Below are 14,774 nucleotides of genomic sequence, written 5' to 3'. Positions count from 1 at the left end.
GTGTCCTATAGTAAGTTGGATATGAGCGAGCCGGGTACCTTATTATGGGAAATTGTAAAGCTGTTTTTCTAGGAATGGTGCAGCTGTGTCTCAGTTGTGTGCGCAGTTGGTGTCTAGACTAAAGGAGACTTGTTAAGCGCTCTGCTGACACGTAGGGATGGATGGAAAATTACAAGAGGGAGCTTGAGCATGTATGTATAGAATGTAAGGACCTGCAGTTAAGGATTTGGATTGGCACCTGAGTCCGTGCCTTCAGATGATGCAAGCGCTATGCCTTATCACCCAGTGGAAACGGTCAAAGAGCTGCTTTGGGACAGAATGTTTATATTGCTCAGGAAGTGTGGCCTTCCAAGGTACTTCAGGTATCCCGAAGAACAGAAGCAAGCAGTAATGATTCCTTTCTCTCTCGATTCCAATACTTGTAGGTAGTGCGCTTGAGAAAGACTTTGGAGGCTTTCCTCAGCCTCTTGCTTTCCTCATACCTTTACAAAAGCGGACTGCCAGAAAACAAGAAGACTTCACACGTGCGTTTTGAGTTTGGTTATTTTATGGTGTTTTTTAATTTTTTTAAGATTTTTTTCAGTCCAAATGTAGTAAATTCCCAGTCATACAAGTGATAAATTTTCAAGGTCTTTGTGCCGATGGACCATGCTTCAGTTGAACATCAAGTGGAGCAGGAGGTATTCTTCATCTATGTGGATGAAAATATGGAATCTTGATGGGATGCTGCCGTATTATGGAGAGGAATCTCCGCATCCCCCAGGCTCAGCCAATACACGGACACAGATTTCTGGATGGTGACCATCACTTTCTGCCACCGCTCCTGCTGCCTAGTTGCTCGTCATCGTCGGTATCCAGCAGGAGATCACGAAGCTGTGGAGGCACAGTCGTATCCAGGTCATCATCTGAAACTTCTTCCACCAGATTGGAAGGGACCAGTCCTCTTGTGCCATCCGTCAGCTCTCCCAGAAACCAGCCATCTTCATCTACGTCTCCGAAGATGTAAAGGTATTGTCCAGCAGTCAGTGGAAGCTCGTTTTCTGGGTCCTCATTAGGGCCCTCAAAAGGATTGTAGCTGTGACGTGCTATGAATCTTCGAATTAGTGCTGGTGATCGTCTGCGAGAATGCAGGCTGCAGCTTGCCATCAGCCACCCTCCCGACTTCTCCAGCCATTCCTGTTCTGGATTTCCATGCGGCTCCAGCTTTTTCCCAGTCTCCTTTTCCAAATGCTGCCCCTGCAGCTGGTTGGCTTCCTCTGCCTTTTCTGCGGCCCCTCTGGATGTGGAAGAGGCCTCCTTGAGCTGCCGGACTGTTTCCTGCAGCTGCTTGGTAAGGAGGCTGAGCGTATGCGTCTTGTCCTTGAGCCGCTCCACCTCCTCCCTCATCTGCTGAGAGCTTCTGCTCCTCAGCAGGCAGTTCTCCTCTCCAAGGAGGCTGCATTGTCTCTGCAAGTCCTTCAGTGCCCTCAGCAGATGGGCACTCTGCTCCCGCAGCTCCCTGTGCTCAGGTGGGCAGGCCTGTTGTTGCTCTGCAGCCTGAACACCCGCTTCTGCTACAGCCCGACGGCAGGCTGGCCTTTGCCGTGTGCGCGGCCCAGCGGCTGCAGCCCTGGCCCCGTTGCAGGAGGCGGGCGGCTGCCCCTGTCCGTGCTCCAGGATGTAATGCAGGAAGCGTCTCCTCTGCTCCTGCAGTTCGCGCTGGAGGCGCAGGACGTGGGCGGCCTGCTCTGCACAGGGCTTCCTGCAGAGCTGCCGCTGGACTTCCTGCTGCAGTCTGTGGGCCTCTCTGCTGCTCTCGCCACTCAGCAGCTCCTTTGCTAGCTGCCGCAGCAGATCCCGTACCTGGCGGTTGGCGTTGTTGCACCGCTGCTGCAGCCGCTCCTGCGTCTGGCGGAGCTGGGCCTCCTTCATCTGCAGCAGTTGGCGGATGTCCGCCTCCCGCTGCCTCTGGCTCTGCTCCCGCAGGCGCTGCAGCTTTGACGCCCGCTGTCGCTCCCAGTTGGAGCGCAGTCGGTCGGCCAGGAGCTGCCGCTCCCGCTCTGCCGCCTCCTGCAGCTCACGTCTCTCGACGGCCCGGCGGCGCTGCATCTCCTGGGAGCGGAGCCGCTCGCCCTCCAGCTGGGCCCGCAGCGCCTCCAGCTCCCGCCTGTGCTCCTCCCGCTGCGCGGGGCAGGCAGGGGGCTGGGCCGGGCCCCGGCGCAGAGAGGGCTGGCAGCACTTTGCCTGTCTCTGCGGCATGGTCGCAGGGACCTGAAGAGACCCTCAGCCTCCAAAAGCTGTGGCCGAAGGCCGCTGAAAGCTACTCTCCTTCCTGGGGCCTGCAAGGACAGCTGCCCCTGGCCCCGTAGCGCCCACTGCCTCTCGTCCCTGTCGCAAGGGTGTGCAGACAGTGAATGCCGTGGGGGGGTGCGCCCACAGTCTTCTATGCTGTGTGCCTGCCTGGCACGTAATGGAGGGTGGGGCAGCGGCCTGCAGTGCTATTGGGCAGTGCAGCCTTCCGGCCTAACTCACAATGAAGGGAGGGTGGGGCTATAGGGCGGGGCGGCCTTCTGGCCCCAGCTCAAAATGGAGGCTGAGGCACGGTGGCTTCAAGCTGCGTTGGGTGGCAGAGACGTCGCGGTGTTGGACAGAACTGCCTTCCGCAGCACTGGGCTGTGTGCATGACCTTTTGTGGTGCTGGAATATGTGGACTTCTCTGGCACTGGAGAAGAAAAGCAGGATGCCATCCAACTCATTGTGATTTCCATTTCGATTCCCGTAAAGGAACTATCTCACCATACCTACCAGCCAGTTAAAGGAAGCTAGTTGCAGGCGTACTCTGCTTAAGGAGCTGCTGGGGCAGATGGCCAGGCTGTCACGAGAAAGCAGCAGCCTGAGGTGCTCCTGGGAATCTCTGAGGGAGACGGATAGGAGGTGGTGTTGTGGGAATCAAATGTTGTTTCTGCATTAGAATTGGATAATATTTATATTTCGTGAACTCCGTTGTCATAGTTCTTTTGGGGAGTCCTTCTACTTAACTTGGGGAAGATCTCGGGTAGTTTGCATCACTTATCGTCTAGCCAAATCTTCCCAGGAATGCCCGCTCTGTATATAGGTGTATATATGTATATTTTGTCACACACATTGCAAGAATATCCTGCACGAGATCAAACCGGAGAAGGCTGGACCCTGTGTGGGGCTGGTGCTGCAGTCCAAAAACTGGGGTGGAAAGACACTGCTTTGAAGGGGTTGGGTATGCTCAGCCCTTTCATCCCCCAACATGTATTGCCCCAGCCCCAGCTCTCTCAGCCTGTCCTCACAGGTGAGGTGTTTGATCCGGAAGTGGTGCGCGCACGGTCCTGCTCCTCTGCGCAGGCACCCCGCCGATCTGCGTTATGCTCGGTCCTCCGGGAAGTAGTGCGCATGCGCCGTCCAGCTTTCCAATAGCATCCATTTCTTCGAAGCCCTGAGATGCAGGTGAGCAGGCAATACTTGGACCGCCGGCTCCGCGACACTATTCTCTCTTTTCCAATCCAGAATGCTCCTTGTCTATTTCCTCGGGCGGTTTTATGCCCCGGTCTGCTTCCAGAACGTACTGTCTAGGCGGACCGTGCACCCGCCGCTTGCGCAATGAGGCGACGAAAAAAGCGAACGCGTAGGTGCGTGCCCGAAAACGAGCGTACGCCGTAATCCGCGCGCGAGAAGCGCATGCGCAGTGCCGTGCCAAGGCGGCCGCACGCGCAGTTCGGTGACATGCTTGCCGCATGCGCACTGCAAACGATGGCGCATGCGTTTTGCAGCCGTGAGGAGAGCATGCGCATCGCGGTGCCGAGACTGGCGCATGCGCAGAGCGGTGCGAACGGTCGCGCATGCCCAATGCGCTCTTGCAGCTGGCGCGTGCGCAGAGCACTTGGCACATGCGCATTGCGGGGCACAGACAGGCGCATGCGCCGTGGCGGGCAGAATCCGGCGCATGCCCCGTTCGGAGCAGAATCCAGTGCGCGCGTAGTGGTGTGTGTTTTTTTTTTTTTTTTTTTTTAAACCACTGGCGCATGCGTTGTGCTTTCTCATGAACCGCGCGTCCGTACTCCGTGCTGTTGTCTCGAGAACCGCGCCTGCGTAGTGCGGTGCCTAGAGAGACTGCCGCGTGCGCAGTGCCTAGATTCGCACGTGCGCGTTGCTCTCGCGAGACTTGCTTTTCCAGGAACGCTGCGGTGCAGAGCTGGGGCTGGAACGGGACGTCTGCTCCTCCACCGCGGCGGCAAGCACGTTGGGTGCCACGAGGCGCTGAGAGGCAGCCCTGAGCCGACCCGGTCCGTTCCCGGGTGGGCTCGGGCATAAAAGGGCGGAAATAGACGAGGGGCATCCTGGATTAGAAGGGGAGAATATCGCTGAGCCGGCGGTCCGAGAATCGGCTGCTTGCCCGTCCCCGTAGTGGTTTGTCGAAACAATTGCTATCTTTCAGTTGACGGGCGCGTGTTCGCTATTACCTGGAGGACTGATCACCACAGAGAGTGGCGGATTAGCTGCGCAGAGCGGTTAAAACGCCACTTCCGCGTTTCTACGCGCATGCGTTATACCGCTTGCCGGCCTAAGCAGCGGGCAGCGGCAGTTCCGCGCATTGGCCACGAGGTGGCAGCAGAGACCGCGGAAAGAACTTTTCTGACGGATTGCCGGGGACCCGCGGCGCAGTCCCTGGCGATTCGTTCTCTCTGTGTCTCGTAATGACGGGGGCAGAACACGAAGTTAGAAGTGGAGGGTGTGTGGGGGGAAAGACGAAGAAAAAAGAGGGAAACTTCTCCAAACCCAGGAGAGCTGTGCTAAGTGCTTATAAATAGCTGTAAAAAAAGAGGTTTTTTTTTTTTCCTTTTGCCAGCATCCGTTGCATCTTTTCTAAATGTTCGCATTACCAAAGTGTAACTGCCCAGCAAATTTAATGATAACGAAATTAAAGCCCGTTGGCAGAAAGCACAGGGCCGTATTAATGTTCACGCAGCTTCTGTCTTCTTTATACTTTAATGTATTTTTTTCCAAGGGCCTTTCTTCAACTCCAAGTTTCATTTTTGGCTTTTTATGACCCCACACATCAACCCCGTGTCCCCACATGTCCCCTCATGTCTCCTCACCTCCCCCCACACTACCTGTCCCCCTTCGCTCCGTGCCCATGTCACCGTGGGGTTGAGGGCAGGGTCAGGGATGCCTGTGGGGTGCGTGGAGTCCTGGGAGAAGTTGATGGCTGTGCGCAGTGGGGTGATGGTGTCCTCCGCACACGGCTGTGACAGTGGGGTGGGGGTAGCGCCCCACAGGTGGGGGTCATTGCCCCCAGAATGGGGCTTGTGCCCCACACACGTGGGCCGCTTGTATGGGGAGTGCATTCTGGAGATGATCTGTCTTTTCTCCAAATCTGCAGTGACTTCAGCAATCCCCTGTCGTGCCGCAACAGAAATGGGGTCCTGCAGTACGTCAGTGATCTCTGACTCGAGGAGTGCAGGGGCTGCACGAAGTACGCACTCTACAGCCTCCCGACTTCTTTGGGGTTTGGGATCGATGTTTGAGCCAAAGGGCTTCACGCTGCCATGCGGGCAGGTGCCAGGTTCACCCACTGAGGAACCAAATCCTAAAATAATTTCACAATGGTCTTTAATTGCTGTGCAAGTAGATGACACAGATTTCTCACTGGGGAGCCAAAGCTGACCCTGGCAGTTTGGCAGACAGCACTCGCTCCATTCACACCGGTAGTCTCAGCCCTTTTGTTGCACATGCAGCTTCTCAGCATCTTGCTGTATCAGTATAGAAATCTGTGCTCCCCTATTTATTAGAAATGCCACCAATTGCCATTGAGGACAGACTGGAATCAAAACATGTGGACCATCCTAGCTTGTCCATCGATAACCCCCTCCCTCCCCCCTTGCCCAATTGGCTGCCAGTCATTACTTCATCACTTTTTTTTTTTTTTTTTTCATGCTTTTATGGGAACTTTGAGATCACAGCCTGAAGCAGTGACGGAGCACCTGGTGAGGGGTGTAGCCCTGCAAGCACAGGTGGAAGCAATGCACCTAGAGAACCAGATGAGGCTGAGCCTGGCTCCAGCCCCTCCCTCTCCTCATTTAAGGGCTGGCAGCCCCAAAGGCAGGGTTTCTTCCTGGAGACTGCCTCCTGTGGATTGTTGGGTGAGCTCTGGTTCTTGGAAAGAGGTAAGTGATCCTTTCTTTTTTGCAGGGTTTTGGCTTCTGCCTTTCTGTGGGGATCCTAAGTTGGTTTAGAGTAGCTATGTCCGCTATGCCTCTCCTTATGATGCCTTCCAATTGTTCTCTGAGGGGAGTGAAGGGGTTATCTGCTTTTCTCTGAATTGGTAATGAAGAGACTGACGTTCATTCCTCTCTTTTACTCTTATCTCATGCCTGGAATGCTTCAATCAGCCCCAAGGTAATGCTGGTTGGCTGACTGAGCATTGCAACTCTGGAAACGCCTGGAGCTAATGTGCTTTTCTGTAAAGAGATTCTGCATTCTCCAGGTTTCCTTTGCAACTCTTTTCAAGCCCAGTACCTTCTTGTGAAGTCTCCGTTCCTCTTTCATGACTCTCATTGCACAATCATCGACCTGGGACTCCAAACTACCACACTGTCCCAACCTATTTTATGACACGTTCCCTCTGTGTCCTACTTGTGTCTTTGTGTTCTCCCTGTGTCCTCTGCCCCTGTCCCCTCTGTGTCTCCTCTGCCACGGATTAATTCCGCCCATGCTGAGTATTGTTTAAGGGCGCGTATTTAAATTATGCTCCGTGTCTCTTTGGATCCCGTTCTGTTTTGCAGCTCGATGGGGTTTAAGGGTTTCTGGGGCTCCTCTAGTTAGTGGTTTAAGCACTGTGAAATCTGTGGAGCAGATAATGGAACGCCATGAATCCCTTGTTCATGCATCGCTTGTATGCAGGTGGGTTTGGTGATGGCTGTGGGACGCTCACTTAGAGATGGAATGGGGGTCACAAGGGGCTCGCCTTGCTCCCTGGGGTTTATTCTTCCAGCCCAATAAGCTACGTGGCTGGTGATAGAGTGAGGTGCGTGTATCAGGCTGGGACCTGAGCTTAAGAAAAGCCCCAGCCCCAGTGGCCGTTTTCTTCATCCTCGCTTAGTGTAATGCAGTCTCCACTACTTGAGCATACTGAACACGAGTATTCTGTTCCTGTTTTGTCTGGTTCTCTCCTAGACCTCCCTTACAGATTTGTCAGTAGTAACAGATGTCAGGGCACAGTTCTCAGAGCACGTTGTGGCCGACCACCCCAGGGTCCTAGGGTTCTTTCTGTTTTTATGGCAGATCCGGCTTCGTCTTTCTAGGAAACAAAGGATTGTCTTCTACTGGACCACTTTGTCTGGATCACCCCAGATATCTCCATCCCAATTGTCAGGGGATGCTGTTAGTTTCCTAGTCTGTATGATACCCAACCTCCCCACCCCTCTTCCTTCCATCCCCTGGCCCCCATTCAATAGCTAGCTCTGCCGCTGTGGGACCCACCAGTGTGATGAAGCAGTACCTCTGGTGTGCTGAATACTGGGACTGGCACAGAGAGGCTCTATGGCTGATGTGAATCTTCCCGACTGGACTACTTGGTGAGTTTCCCCGGAGCTGTTGAGCACACAGGCTTCCCCACCTACCCTGGTTGCTCACCATGCCATCGATGTCCTTTGTGGACATGGCTTCAGGTATCATACCAGAGACTCCTTAGAGTCGGAAGCGACCATTTATGATGATCTAGTCCGACTCACCCACAATGAACAGGGACATTCACAGCTAGATCAGGTTGCCCTGCGTGTCACCTTGGAAGGGACAGGGCATCCACCGCATCTCTGGGCAACCTGGTCCACTGCGCAGAGTCACAGAATGTCCCGGGTCGGAAGGGACCTCGAGGATCGTGGATCTCCAACCCCCCCCCCCCCCGCCACATGCAGGACCACCAACCTCCCCATTTCATACTAGACCGGGCTGCCCAGGGCCCCATCCAACCTGGCCTTGAACACCTCCAGGGATGGACGGGGCATCCACAGCCTCTCTGGGCAGCTGTTCCAGCACCTCACCGCTCTCTCTGTGGAGAACTTCCCCCTGCCATCCAACCTAAATCTTCCCTTCCCCAGCTTAAAACGTTTCCCCTTGTCCCTTGCTATGAAGGATATTTTCCTTATATCTAACCTAAATTTTCCCTCCTTCTTTCCTTTAGCTCCCCTTTGGGTATCGAAAGGCTGTTACCAGGTCACCTCGGAGCCTTCACTTCTCCGGGCTGAACAGCCCCAGCTCTCTCAGCCTGTCCTCACAGGTGAGGTGTTTGATCCTTTGGTTTTTTTTTTTCTTGTGGCCGTCCTCTGCATGTGCTCCAACGGGTCCATGTCTCTTCTGCACTGAGGGCTCTTCATATGGACGCAGTACTCCAGGTGAGGCCTCTTCAGCACAGAGCAGAGGGGCAGGATCACCTCTTTTCACCTGCTGACCACACATCTTTTGGTGCAGCCCAGGATGTGGCTGGTTTTCCGGGCTGGGAGGGCACTTTGCTGGCTCGTGTACAGCTTGCCATCCACCAGCTCTTTTGGGACGGGCCTAGGCTCAGCCCTTTCATCCCCCAGCATGTATTGGTAGTGGGGGGTTCTTTTGTCCCAGGTGCAAGACACTGCGCCTGGATTTGTTGAAGCTGATGAGGTTTGTCTGTGCCCGCTGCTCAAGCCTCTCTGGGTCCCTCTGGTTGGCGTCCCATGTCACTGCTGGCGTGTCGCTGCTCCCCACAGCTTGGTGTTGTCAGCAAGGTTTCTGAGTTGTGGCTGATAAGACGACTGCCTGGAGTGAGTCAAGCATCCTTCAGCTTGAACCAGGTCCAAGTGTGCACAGCAAGAAAGACATGGCCTTCATCAAAAGACCACCAGATGACCCTGAGAGATACCTCGCATGTGTAAAAGAACTGAGACCTGAGGCTAGAAAAAATGTCAATCCTACTGGGGACTCGCTGTAATAACCCAGCCTTTTCTTGGACTTCCCCCAGACGGCGAGCTCGGGCTTTACAGGCTAGAGGTGGAGCTAACACAGAGACCTCTGGATTTTCAAAAAGGAACAAGAAGGCTGAGAATCGGGTGCTTTGTTTGACGTTTTTACTGGCTGTCCTACTTAAGGATTCTGCCTGTCCATAGGCACGTTTGGTTGGTTTGGCTGGAACTTAGGAGCCTGGTGCTTATGCCTTCGGTTCTTTGTGATACAGAGCTGCGCCCTTTGCTGCCCAGGCCAAATGCACGTGTTGTTGGAAGAGATTACTCTATGCATTTTACTTTTTTTTCTTTAATGCTTTTAAAGAGTGAGAGTGGTATACGCCTTCAAGCAGGTAACATATGAAACTTGTTTGTTTGTTTGTTTTCCTTATGCATACCTCGCATTTCATATCAATTCTCCCTTTGGGTCAAAAGTAGACCAAATCCTTGAAACCGTGCCTGGGAATCCCACTGATATTGAAACAGTTCAGCAGTGGTGCCCATGGTCAGAACGCCCTGCGGCGGCAGATCCTGGCATTGACTGTGAATGGAAGAACTGACAACAAATCGCTCGATATCAAAATTGACCCGGTGGATATTTACAAGCGCCGGGAGACCCAGACGGGATCTCAGAGTTGCATGGCCAGGTACAGAAGTTGTTTTACTGGTGTTTTTTTTGTTTGTTTTCTTTTGCAACGTTAAGGATTGTTAATCATTCCTCGCCATCCTTGGCTTCACTGCGCCCTCCTGTCCAATTGACACCAGCTTTTTCATCACCTCAGTTGCCTTCAAAAAAAAAAAAAAAGCATGACAAAATCAATTTGATGATGACGTTATTTATTTATTTACCGATATTCTTAAGCACTTAGCAGAGTTTTGCTGGGCATAGAGAAGTTTTCCTTGTTTTTCTTCGTCTTGTTCCAACTGACGTAATTCTCTCCTCCCTCAACCCCGACCTAACTGCGTTTTTCCTCTGCCCTCACGAGAGAGAAGGAGCGGAGCGCCAGAAGCTGCGGCGCGGCTCCGCGTCAGTCCAGTCGGAGCTGTTGTTTCCGCGGTCTCTGGTGCCCCCTCGTGGCCAATCGGTGGAATTGCGGCCGCGTATGTTCGGTGCCGCAGGCAGCAGTACGCATGCGCGCAGGCACGCGGAAGTGGCGTACGTACGTTCTCATCGCTCTGCGCAGCGAATCTGCCGAGCTTTGTTAGGGTTAGTCCTCCAGGCAACAGCACGCATGCGCCAGAGAACTCATAAATAGCTTTCAAATCTACCAAGCCCTGAGATGCAGTCGAGCAGTCAATTCCTGCTGGCTCAGCAACGGTTTTCTCTCTTGCTGTCGGAAGTGCTCCTTGTCTATTTCCTCCGACGGTCTGACGCTCGAGCCTGCCTCGGGAACAGGCACATGCGTAGTGCGGTGCGGAGGGTGGCGCTTGCGCAGTGCAGCGTCTAGGCTTGGGCACGCGTAGTGCTCTGCCGAGAGGGGCGCATGCGTAGCGCCGAGCCGCTACCGGCACATGCGCACTGCAGTGCCCGGGCTCGCGCGTGCGCGTTGCTCTCCCGAGGCTCGCTGCTCGCGGGTTGCTGCCGCGTCGGTGCTGCTGCACGCCAGTACCGCGACCGCGACTCTCCGAGCTGCTCGCGTTCCACTGCCGCTGGGAGGGCTTTTAAACGGCTGGGGGACGGTGCAGGGCTGGGGGTGGAAAGGGACTTTGCTGGTTCACCGGGGCGGAGAGGAAGTTGGATGCCACGAGGCGCTGAGGGGCAGCTGTGAGCCCAACCGGTCCGCTTCCGCGTGGGCTTGGGCATAAAAGGGCGGAAATAGACGAGGGGCATCCTGGATTAGAAGGGGGAGAATATCGCTGGGCCGGCGGCCCGGGAATCGACTGCTTGCCCGTCCCCGTCGTGGTCTGTCGAAACAATTGCTGTCTTTAAGTGGACGGGCGCACGGTCGCTATTAGCTGGAGGACTGATCACCATAGAGAGCGGCGCATTAGCTGCGCAGAGCGGTTAAAACGCCACTTCCGCATTTGTACGCGCATGCGTTGTGCTGCTTGCGGGACGCGGCGACAGACAGCGGCAGTTCCGCGCATGGGCCACGAGGTGGCAGCAAAGACCGCGGAAAGAACTTTTCTGACGGGATCGGCCCGCGTTTTTCTCCCCTGGCGACCCGTTCTCTCTGTCTTGTGATGGCGGGAGAAGAGCGCGAAGTTGGAAGCGGGGGCGTTGTGGGGGGAAAGACGAAGAAAAAAAGAGAGAGACTACCCCAAACCCAGGCAAGCTCTGCTAAGTGCTTATAAGTAGCTGTGAAAAAATAAGTTCTTTTTTTTTTTTTTTTTTCTTTTTGCCAGCATCTGTTGCATTGTTTCTAAATGTTCACAGACCAAAATGCAACTGCCCGGCAAATTTAATGATAACGAAATTAAAGCCCATTGGCAGAAAGCGCGGGGCCATATTAATGTTCACTCAGCCTCTGTCTTGTTCCTACTTTTAATGTATTTTTTCCCAAGGGCCTTTCTTCAACTCCAGGTTTCATTTTTGGCTTTTTATTCTTTTTTATGCCCTAAAATGGGTAGTGTTAGGCCCCAGCAGGTCTACGCAGGCAGTCACAGCACAGAGTTGCTGTTTTGAGATTAGTGTGGACCATTACAGCGTTTCCACAAAGACTAACGAAAACTGCAGTTCTCCACCTAAGTTTGCAGATGGAAAAAATTAATTCACCTGCATAGAACGAATCGATGCGTCACAGCTGCCATCGGCAAGATGGCCCGAGAGCTGTGCGGGTCTATCAGGCTCAGCTGCAGCTTTTCATCTTTTCAGCTGCCCTTCTCTGGTCCTCCTGCAGCTGGACAGATAGCCCACAAGGGCACGGGGTATACGCAGGCCCTCCCCAGCCAGCTGCGGCAGGCGCTCCTTTTTTGAGGATTACTTGTTCACATACCCAGTTTCCAGCTCATTCCCTTTGGAAAGCTTTTCTTGCGCTCCATGTTACTAGCGCACAATAGAAGTTAAGCCAGTTAAGCCTCTCTCAAGCCCAAGGAGTCCAATGTGCAAGTGTTTTTTGTTTGGGTCTGTCTGTTTTTTTTCCGGGTGTAGGGGGCAGGGGGTGGGCATTTGAGATAGCTGAGCTGTGTGAAAAAAGTCAGTGTCAGAAAGGCCTCTCTCTGATGCCAATGAATATGTCGTTTCCTAAAGCCTGGTCAGTCTTCTCTGCTGGTTGCAGAGAGTTGAGCTATTACGTATGGCCAAGACGAAAGTGTAATCAGTGAAATAGGTGGAGTTGCTCCTTCTGGTAATTTAATGCCTCACCGTGGTATAGGGCGGATGAATGCTGGCTTTGTACCAAAGCACTTGGTAACCCTGAGATTCAAACCTTAATGCTTTCCAGCAAATTTATATTTTCAGGTAGTGCCGCAGAGATGCGGTGACTATTGTTCACGTATTTTCACGTGTCACTGATTACATGGGTTTTCGAAACAGGCACAGCAGAAAACTATTCTCATTGACCGGAATGATTTCTAGTAGGATTCTGTTGTTTTTGCCTCTGGGCCTTGTGTTAAAATAGTAATTTCTGGGGGCTGGCAGGTGCTATCAATATCAGAGATGGGCAAATAAGGCATAAATCTGTGTCCTATAGTAAGTTGGATATGAGCGAGCCGGGTACCTTATTATGGGAAATTGTAAAGCTGTTTTTCTAGGAATGGTGCAGCTGTGTCTCAGTTGTGTGCGCAGTTGGTGTCTAGACTAAAGGAGACTTGTTAAGCGCTCTGCTGACACGTAGGGATGGATGGAAAATTACAAGAGGGAGCTTGAGCATGTATGTATAGAATGTAAGGACCTGCAGTTAAGGATTTGGATTGGCACCTGAGTCCGTGCCTTCAGATGATGCAAGCGCTATGCCTTATCACCCAGTGGAAACGGTCAAAGAGCTGCTTTGGGACAGAATGTTTATATTGCTCAGGAAGTGTGGCCTTCCAAGGTACTTCAGGTATCCCGAAGAACAGAAGCAAGCAGTAATGATTCCTTTCTCTCTCGATTCCAATACTTGTAGGTAGTGCGCTTGAGAAAGACTTTGGAGGCTTTCCTCAGCCTCTTGCTTTCCTCATACCTTTACAAAAGCGGACTGCCAGAAAACAAGAAGACTTCACACGTGCGTTTTGAGTTTGGTTATTTTATGGTGTTTTTTAATTTTTTTTAGATTTTTTTCAGTCCAAATGTAGTAAATTCCCAGTCATACAAGTGATAAATTTTCAAGGTCTTTGTGCCGATGGACCATGCTTCAGTTGAACATCAAGTGGAGCAGGAGGTATTCTTCATCTATGTGGATGAAAATATGGAATCTTGATGGGATGCTGCCGTATTATGGAGAGGAATCTCCGCATCCCCCAGGCTCAGCCAATACACGGACACAGATTTCTGGATGGTGACCATCACTTTCTGCCACCGCTCCTGCTGCCTAGTTGCTCGTCATCGTCGGTATCCAGCAGGAGATCACGAAGCTGTGGAGGCACAGTCGTATCCAGGTCATCATCTGAAACTTCTTCCACCAGATTGGAAGGGACCAGTCCTCTTGTGCCATCCGTCAGCTCTCCCAGAAACCAGCCATCTTCATCTACGTCTCCGAAGATGTAAAGGTATTGTCCAGCAGTCAGTGGAAGCTCGTTTTCTGGGTCCTCATTAGGGCCCTCAAAAGGATTGTAGCTGTGACGTGCTATGAATCTTCGAATTAGTGCTGGTGATCGTCTGCGAGAATGCAGGCTGCAGCTTGCCATCAGCCACCCTCCCGACTTCTCCAGCCATTCCTGTTCTGGATTTCCATGCGGCTCCAGCTTTTTCCCAGTCTCCTTTTCCAAATGCTGCCCCTGCAGCTGGTTGGCTTCCTCTGCCTTTTCTGCGGCCCCTCTGGATGTGGAAGAGGCCTCCTTGAGCTGCCGGACTGTTTCCTGCAGCTGCTTGGTAAGGAGGCTGAGCGTATGCGTCTTGTCCTTGAGCCGCTCCACCTCCTCCCTCATCTGCTGAGAGCTTCTGCTCCTCAGCAGGCAGTTCTCCTCTCCAAGGAGGCTGCATTGTCTCTGCAAGTCCTTCAGTGCCCTCAGCAGATGGGCACTCTGCTCCCGCAGCTCCCTGTGCTCAGGTGGGCAGGCCTGTTGTTGCTCTGCAGCCTGAACACCCGCTTCTGCTACAGCCCGACGGCAGGCTGGCCTTTGCCGTGTGCGCGGCCCAGCGGCTGCAGCCCTGGCCCCGTTGCAGGAGGCGGGCGGCTGCCCCTGTCCGTGCTCCAGGATGTAATGCAGGAAGCGTCTCCTCTGCTCCTGCAGTTCGCGCTGGAGGCGCAGGACGTGGGCGGCCTGCTCTGCACAGGGCTTCCTGCAGAGCTGCCGCTGGACTTCCTGCTGCAGTCTGTGGGCCTCTCTGCTGCTCTCGCCACTCAGCAGCTCCTTTGCTAGCTGCCGCAGCAGATCCCGTACCTGGCGGTTGGCGTTGTTGCACCGCTGCTGCAGCCGCTCCTGCGTCTGGCGGAGCTGGGCCTCCTTCATCTGCAGCAGTTGGCGGATGTCCGCCTCCCGCTGCCTCTGGCTCTGCTCCCGCAGGCGCTGCAGCTTTGACGCCCGCTGTCGCTCCCAGTTGGAGCGCAGTCGGTCGGCCAGGAGCTGCCGCTCCCGCTCTGCCGCCTCCTGCAGCTCACGTCTCTCGACGGCCCGGCGGCGCTGCATCTCCTGGGAGCGGAGCCGCTCGCCCTCCAGCTGGGCCCGCAGCGCCTCCAGCTCCCGCCTGTGCTCCTCCCGCTGCGCGGGGCAGGC

Source organism: Phasianus colchicus, unplaced genomic scaffold, assembly GCF_987193195.1.
Source record: "Phasianus colchicus unplaced genomic scaffold, bPhaCol1.hap1.1 HAP1_SCAFFOLD_51, whole genome shotgun sequence".
In the NCBI taxonomy this organism is placed as follows: Eukaryota; Metazoa; Chordata; class Aves; order Galliformes; family Phasianidae; genus Phasianus; species Phasianus colchicus.
This window is presented reverse-complemented; position numbering follows the sequence as displayed.